This window comes from Falco punctatus (assembly GCF_963210335.1).
Source record: "Falco punctatus genome assembly, chromosome: 1".
NCBI lineage: Eukaryota > Metazoa > Chordata > Aves > Falconiformes > Falconidae > Falco > Falco punctatus.
Window position 1 is genome coordinate 62,758,095 of NC_137580.1, and position 8,511 is coordinate 62,766,605.

At 39.8% G+C, this 8,511-nt stretch overlaps 1 long non-coding RNA gene across 1 annotated transcript in view; it reads right to left on the reverse strand.

Moving 5' to 3' along the window:
- Positions 1–433: 433 nt before the first annotated feature.
- LOC308060273 overlaps positions 434–8,511 on the reverse strand; it is a 31,024-nt gene continuing 22,946 nt past the window's right edge. The window contains exon 2 of the long non-coding RNA XR_013926654.1: positions 434–5,152. This is a non-coding gene — a long non-coding RNA (uncharacterized lncRNA). The remainder of the gene's footprint in view (positions 5,153–8,511) is intronic.

An 8,511-nucleotide genomic window follows, 5' to 3' on the forward strand; every position in this document is an offset into this window, starting at 1 on the left:
CATCAGGCTGACGTACAGCCTATGTCCTGAGGAATTCCTAGTTCATCACCATCAAACATGAGGATCTGGCAGTGTGTTTTTGAATGCAAGTGATTGTGTTGCTCTCCCTTGGGGATAACTCAGGGGATTCCACTGTTTATTGGGCATAGTTTGCCTCCACTAAAGCTAGACCCTAAGAGGAGGCAGGGACAAGGTTGCCTAACCTGTGAATCCTAAACTGTTTTAGAGAACAATATTCTTCAGCTGAGACAAAAAGAATTCTGAACATGCAAAAAAGAAACTAATAGAACTAAATCCTTTGCTAAGTATGTAGCTGTCTGTTGAGTTTTGGTTGCCTGGACGATGACACAGGACATCTGTACATTGCTGTCTTGAGACTGGATACACTACCAAGCTGGAAAGTCTTCAGCTGATATAATTCTTCCTGTAACTGCTGTTACAACTGTTCACATATGTGGTTTTAGCCCATAGCATGTGCTCAGTAACACAAAATTAGTGTATCCTTTCTTTATAGGTTAAGCTGAATTGTATTATTTTGCCCTTGCTGACAGTTTTCTTCGAGGAAGTTATGGCTCAGATGATATATTGCAATTTGCTATAGCTGGCTTTATTTCTACTCCTGTACTTGTGGAGTTAGGCACCATATTGCTGCCTCCGTTCCACAGAACGTGAATATGTATTCTTTTACTTAGCAGTTTGCCACAGTTTCCTATTTTATGCAAGAAGATTAGTGTTTCTCCTTTCCGCAAAATTCTTTAAGAATAAAATCTGCTAATGATTAGGAGAGAGGATTTAGTCATAGACCGATGAAGACCCTAGGCATATAATGTTAAATTTAATGTACTTCTGTCAACATTTATGGCCATTTCTGATTACTCTGGTTACGCTTACATATATAAAAATATTCATATGTATAAATAAAATTATGGGCTATTTCTATAATATTCATCGTACAAGAAAGTATCATCAGTAAATAGACATCTGCCACGATAATACACAAACCACGTGTCAGAAGCTGGCCTGATAGGACATCTATTGTTAGAAATTTATTGCTTGCTTTTAAATGATCCAAAATAAATAAAACAATTACATTTCTGTATTTTGCACTGAAAAGTTCAAGTTTAAAGATAAGTTTTTTCGAAGTAGTGTCATGTTTAGAGCTTTCCTAGGCATATGCTTCCTGCTCACAACCCAAAATGGTGGGATCTGGTGACATGCTGGGTGACCTGGTTGCTTTGTAAGGCAGGGACAAATCACCTAGCAAGCTGGTAAGAAAGATGGACCCTAGAAACTTGGTTGAATATAGGCAGTCCAAATACAGGCAACGTGAAATCTTATGGTCTGTCTTGGGAGGTTTGTCCAGGTTGTGTGCGCATTGTTTCAAGGGGAGAAGGAGAGGAGAGCAGAAGATCACTACATCGCAAGGTATGGTTACATGGCTGCAAAATCACTCTCTCCACCACTTCTGCAGTATATCCAACTCAAATGTGTTATGGTGCGATGTAATTGGCTTGGAGGTTCTCAACATCCTACCTGCCAAGCAGGCAAAAGGCTAAAAGACAGGATTAGTGGACAAGCTGCTATTAAATAGCAAATAGTTTTCAATCAGAGTTCTAGCAAAATAGATATGGTCTCACAAAAGAAATAGAGCAGACAGTATTTTTTGTTAGAGAGAATCACTTCATTGAACAGTTTCTGACCAGTTTCATTGGCACCTTAAGTCTGTAATTTATCTGAGATAGAGTATGTGACCCTCAACTTTCAATATATTAAATTCAAATAATTAAAATCTATTTAATTAATTAACCTGTTTAAAAGCATCTCATTTATGTTTCACTTAAAAAGTTTCACTTAAAAAAGACAAAAGTTTTTTTTTTACTTCTTTAAACTAAACTTTATGTTGGTTTCATATTAACACAATCTGGGTCCTGCCAGAGAAGAAAAAGATACAGAATATGAAAACAGCAATACTAAAATTTTAAAGAAAGATCTCTTCCTAAACTGACAGCACTTTTATTTTGCCTTGACTGCTTTTTGGCTTGTGGAGAAAAATATGGGAATATATGTAAAGCTACAAACACAAGATATTTTTTATTTTTTCCCAATCTTCTACAGTGACAAGATGAAGGAACATGGATCACCGTATCAGAAGAATTCAAATTACGCAGGAGTAGACTGTCACTTTCATTCTAGACTTAAATAAGGGGTAGCATATACCCCCACTCCCTCAGGAACAGTCTAAATTATAGAACTGGTCTGTTATTGCCTAGTTCCTGAAGAAGAATACTCCACTTAAATGCCCACTTATATCAGTGCAGAGATGTACTATACTCTGTATTTTTCAGCTCTTCTCTTTTCATGGGAAAGCAGTAATTCACTGTGGTTTGTTCCATTTTTCAACAAAAAATATTAACTTGGGGGTGTCTTACATTTCCTTGCATCCTGCATTGTTTATGTTGAGAACTAGGAAGGGGATAAAAACTAACTAGTTTATTTGTAGACATTCATCCATACCTGAAGAAGAAAAAGAGCATGAGAGAGAACTTAAACTCTGTATATTTTACTTCTGTTTTCACTGATGATATTATGGTGATCACCTGCTTTCTGTCTGGTATGGCTTTCAGTCTTATAAATTGCTTTCAACTACATGGTAAAGTCTCACTATAAGATACCATATATGGAATAGGATATATCCTCCTCTACTTCTGACACAGAACAAAATTATACTTCATTTTGTGTTTAATTTTAATGAATTCTTCATGAGTTCTTGGTTATTTCATTTTTAGTACAGCATAATATTTTCTCTGGAATTTCATTAGATTCTTTTGAATAATTTATTAATACATGTATAAGTAGATATAGTTCTGTTGAGGATTACTGAAGTCACTAAGAATACTGGTTCATTTTCATCATGTCTTTTTTTTTTTCTTCTTCTTTTTTCAGTTCTGCCTTGCAACCATAAGGCAATACTTTATAATATGGAATTTCTTCTTCCATTTAATTTCTTCTTCATTCTGTCTTATTCTCTTAAATGCTATAATTGCTTGATATTAAGAATGAGCCAGTCACTATAGGATTTATTTTCCTCATCATGAAAGACAGGCATACAGCACAGCAATGGTCTTGGACTACATGTATAAAACAGTGCATAACAACATCCTTTCCTTAAAATGTTATTTATCCTAGAATAAAAAAAAAAAATCAACCTAATGCTATCAAATTCTGTAGAAAATAGAAATGCTGTCAACTAGTTCATTTTCTAGTTGTGTAGAAATCATTTTATAATTTGTTCTTCCAGTTATTAAAATTGAAAGACTTTTCCATGTCATTTGGGTCTCTTCCCATGGCAGGGAGGTTGGAACTAGATGATCTTTAAGGTCCCCTTCGAACCCAAACCATTCTATGATTCTATGATTCTATGATACTATGATACTATGATTCTACGATTTGCATTAAAAACAAATTCAGCCTTTGGTAATTTTTAACTGATATAAGAAGGACACAGTATTCCTTTTTATCTGTACATAAACATACTAAATAATCACCCTAGCCCAAGCAATCTACATGGTTACGACAACTATCATAAACTGTAATAGCAATAGGACATTATTTATAATCATAGAACCATAAAATCATAGAATGGTTTGTGTTGGAAGGGGCCTTAAAGATCATCCAGTTCCAACCCCCCTGCCATAGGCAGGGACACCTTCCACTAGACCAGGTTGCTCAAAGCCCCATCCAGCCTGGCCTTGAACACATTCAAGGATGGGGCATCCACAACTTCTCTGTGGGCAGCTTGTTCCAGTGTCTCACCACCATCATATTGAAGATTTACTTCTTTATATCTAATCTAATTCTAGCCTTTTTCATTCTAAAGCCATTGCCCCTTGTCCTATCACTACATGCCCTTGTAAAATGCTTTCCTGTAGGCCCCCTTTAGGCACTGGAAGGCTGTAGTAAGGTCTCCCCAGAGCCTTCTCATCTACAGGCTGAACAACCCCAATTCTCTCAGCCTGTCTTCACAGGAGAGGTGCTCCAGCCCCCTGATCATCTTAATGGCCCTCCTCTAGACCTGTTCCAACAAGTCCATGTCCTTATTATGTTGGGGACCCCAGAGCTGAAGGCAGCACTCCAGGTGGGGTCTCACAAGAGTGGAGTAGAGGGGGAGAATCACTTCCCTTGACCTTCTGGCCATGCTTCTTTTGATGCAGCCCAGGATATGGTTGATTACCTTGCCCTCAAGTGTATATTGACAGGTTGAGTTTCTCATCAACCAACACCCACAAGTCGTTCTCCTCAGGGCTTCTTTCAATCCATTCTCCACTCAGCCTGTATTTGTGTTTGGGATTGCACCCACTCAGGTGCAAGGTCTTGTATTTGGCTTTGTTGAAGTTCATGAGGTCTGCACAGGTCCTCCTCTCATGCCTGTCAAAGTTCCTCTGGATGGCATGCCTTCCATCCAGCATATTGACTACACCACAGAGTTTGGTTTCATTGGCAAACTTGCTGAGGGTACACTCAGTCCTACGGTCCATATAGCTGACCAAGATTTTACCTCATTGATACTAATACTGACCCCTGGGGAATGTTACTCATCACTGGTCTCCTCTTGGAAATCAGGCCATTGGCTACAGCTCTTTGAACGTGACCATCCATCCATGTCCTTATCCACTGAGTGGTCCATCTGTCAAATCCATGTCTCTCCAGGTTAGAGACAAGGACATTCTGTGGGACAGTGTCAAATGTTTTGCACAAGTCCAGGTAGATGACATCAGTTACTCTTCCCTTATCCACCAACACTCTAACCCTGCTGTAGAAGGCCACTGAATTTGTCAGGTACAATTTGCCCATAATGAAACCGTATTGGCTGTAACCAATCACTTCCCTCCATGTGCCTTAGCATAGTTTCCAGGAGGATCTGCTCCATGATATTTCCAGGCACTGAGGTGAAACTGACCAAGCTGTAGTTCCCCAGGTCTTCTTTATTTCCCTTTTTTAAAATGGGGGTTATGATTCCTTTTTTCCTGATAGTGGGAATTTCACTGGACTGCCATGACTTCTCAAATATGATGCATAGTGGCTTAGTCACTTCATCCATCAGTTCCCTCAGGACCCACGAATGCATCTCATCAGTTCCCATGGACTTGTGTACCTTCAAGTTAAATGATCAATGTTAAATGATCTCTTCAAATTGTCCTAAATATATAAGACAAAGTTTACTTCAAAGAGACAAATGGAATGTGAAATAAAGCATAATTGTTATTCCTGGAAAAATTTGCTGAAAGAAAAATCAATCACCTTTCTGTCTGACTAACACAGCATATGGATATGCCCAGTCCAGTGAAAATGCATCTCTCATGTACATGTAACAGAAATCATGACAGAAAAGGAGAATATCTCTGATTCTTTTTAATCACTGTCTTTATGTTGTAAAAGTCACAAGCATCTTATCTTTCTGCATTTCTTAAGAAATCAATGGCCAGTTGGTATTAATGGACCTCATATTCACCTCAGGACATGAATACTTTCTTCAATTAGTATTCTTCAGGAAATGCACTGAATTGTGATCATCACTGCTTAATTGAAGTGGTATCTGGCATTATTAAAAGCTCTTGTACACACAGCTCTAAACCCACACAGAATTCTCCAAATCTCTTCTCTCTGATGCGATTTACTTCATAATCAGAGTCCTGCTAGTCAGTATAATGAATCAGTTGCTTTGCCAAGTTTTTGAAATAGCTTAGCATCAGGTTTCAGGAATATTGCTGGTGTGAAAGCTACTGTACTTTCATTGTTGGGACAATTACACTGCCTATTTGTTATGTGTATTCAACCTTTTTGTACTAGTTAAACATGTGGCTAGGTTGTTATCCACACTGTAGCTAAAAAGATAAAATCATCCAGCAATTAGAGATTCAAACCTGTTAAAATAGAAAGAATATGAAATACCACACTTAGTAATAAAAATCCCTGTGTTATTTTGTAAAACACCAAAACAATTAGATAATCGTGTGTCTTCCTGTAAAATAGTGGCAATTAAATAGAATGGGAAAGGTTATGCATTATTTTGCAGTTTAACTAGAAAAATAAGAATAATAATATAAAATAATAAGATAAAATAAAATATTAAAAAAAAAATATATGGAAATACTGTACTGTAGAAATGCTGGTAGTACTAGGAAAATGTGTTGGAAAAGTTTATATTTATCTGTTCTCACAAGTCATTTTAGACAGCCCTCATGGAAATAACTTACAAAGGTAAAAGAAACTACCAATCTATAGAAATAGAATATGATCCTATAAAAATCAGTCAAAAAATTATGGCATTTACTAAAAGAATTATTTCTTTTCTATTACGGTTTTATTTGTCCCATAGAATTCTACAACCAGCATATAATTCCTGTTAAAATCCAGAGGCTGGTTCAGACAAAGATTATTTAGGTAAACAGGAAGCCATATCCATTAAGACAGTACTAGGACTTTTTCTGCAAAAGTAAGTTCTTGCTATAACATTCACTTTCAGGTTCTAAGTGTAATCAGAAAGCATTTGCATTTTATTATGTACTTCAATAGCAACAAAATCAAGTCTTAAATCTGGAAGTTAGTTGACAGTTGTTCTGTAACTGATGCAGAGGTGTCCACCTTTTCTTCGTTGATGCTTCCCATCTTTCAGTGGAAAAAACACCCCAGAACCTCAGAAATACCTTTGCCATCTTCCCAGAGACTTTATAAGAACTCCATTATAAAATATCTTAAAATTAATGCTGCTTGAAGGGGAAAAATTGAAAGAAGTGATGAAGCTTGATGGCCCAGGATATTTAAATAGTGTGTACTTTGGACATAGAATAAGGAATTTTACTTTAAGGAACAGTCCCACACTATTACAGTGATAACAATTGAATCATTGCATATAGATCCCTCATCTGTATTAATGAGTTATGTCACTCCAGTCTTCAAAAAGTGCAAGGAGGAAGACCCAGGAAGCTACAGGCCAGTCAGCCTCACCTCCATTCCGGAAAGGTAATGGAACAGCTCATCCTGGAGGTCATCTTGAAGCATGTGCAGGAAAAGGTCATCAGGATTAGTCGGCAGTGGATTCACCAAGGTGAAATCATGCCTGACCAACCTGATAGCCTTCTATCATGGAACAACTGCCTGGGTAGGCAGGGGGAGACAGTGGATGTTGTCTACCTTGAGCTCAGCAAAGCTGTTGACACTGTCTCTTACAACATCCTCACAGGTAAAAGCTTAGGAAGTGTGGGTTAGATGGGTGGACAGTGAGGTGGATTGAGAATGGGCTGAATGGAAGAGCTCAGAGGGCTGTGATCAGCGGCACAGAGTCTGGCTGGAGACCTGTAGCTTGTGGTGTTCCCCAGGGGTCAGTGGTGGCTCCAGTTCAACTTGTTCATCAGTGCCCTGGATGAAGGGGCTGAGCGTGCCCTCAGCATGTGTGCAGGTGATACAGAACTGAGAGGAGTGGCTGATACCCCAGGAGGCTGCGCTGCCATTCAGTGAGACCTGGACAGGCCAGAGAGCTGGGCAGAGAGGAACCTAATGGAAGCTCAATAAAAGCAACAGCAGAGTCCTGCCCCTAGGGAGGAACAACCCCCTGAACCAGCAGAGGCTGGGGGCTGACCTACTGGAAGGCAGCTCTGTGGAGAAGGATGTGCAAGTTATGGTGGGCAGCAAGTTGCCCATGAGGCAGCAGTGTGCCCCTGTGGCCCAGAAGGCCAATGGGATCCTGGGGCGCATTAGAAGGAATGTGGCCAGCAGGCTGAGGGAGGTGATCCTCACCCTCTGCTCTGCCCTGGTGAGGTGCATCTGGAGTGCTGTGTCCAGCTCTGGGCTCCTCTGTTCAAGAGAGACAGGGAACTACTGGAGAGGGTCCAGCGGGGGACCACAAAGATGATCAGGGGACTGAAGCATCTCCATCATGAGGAAAGGCTGAGAGAGTTGGGCCTGTTTATCCTGGAGAAGAGAAGACTGAGAGGGGATCTTAGCAATGTCTACAAATATCTTAAGGGCCAGTGCCAAGAGGATGGGGCCAGGCTCTTTCCAGTGGTGCCCAGTGACAGGACAAGGGGCAATGGGTACAAACTGCAAAACAGGGAGTTCCACCTGAATATGAGGAAAAACTTCTTTGAGGGTGACATTAAAAACCCATCTGGACACTATCCTGTGCAACCTGCTGTAGGTGGACCTGCTTTAGCAGGGGGTTGGGCTAGATGATGTCCAGAGGTCCCTTCCAACCCTGATCAGTCTATGATTCTTTGATTTGGTTCCAACTTGTTCTTTCCAACTGACGTGGAAGAAAAACTGTATATCTGGAGCTGTCACCAGATCTGCCAGTGCTGGAGCGCTCACTGCAGCCACAGCCAGCTGGAAGCTGAATCTGGGGTCCACAATCCGTGTTGCCTCCCCTCTACAGTTCATTCTTCCCAGCTTTTTTATTCCTGGCTGCATCAGACTGAAAGTACAAGTTAGGCATGCCCAGCAAAAACGACTCAAAAA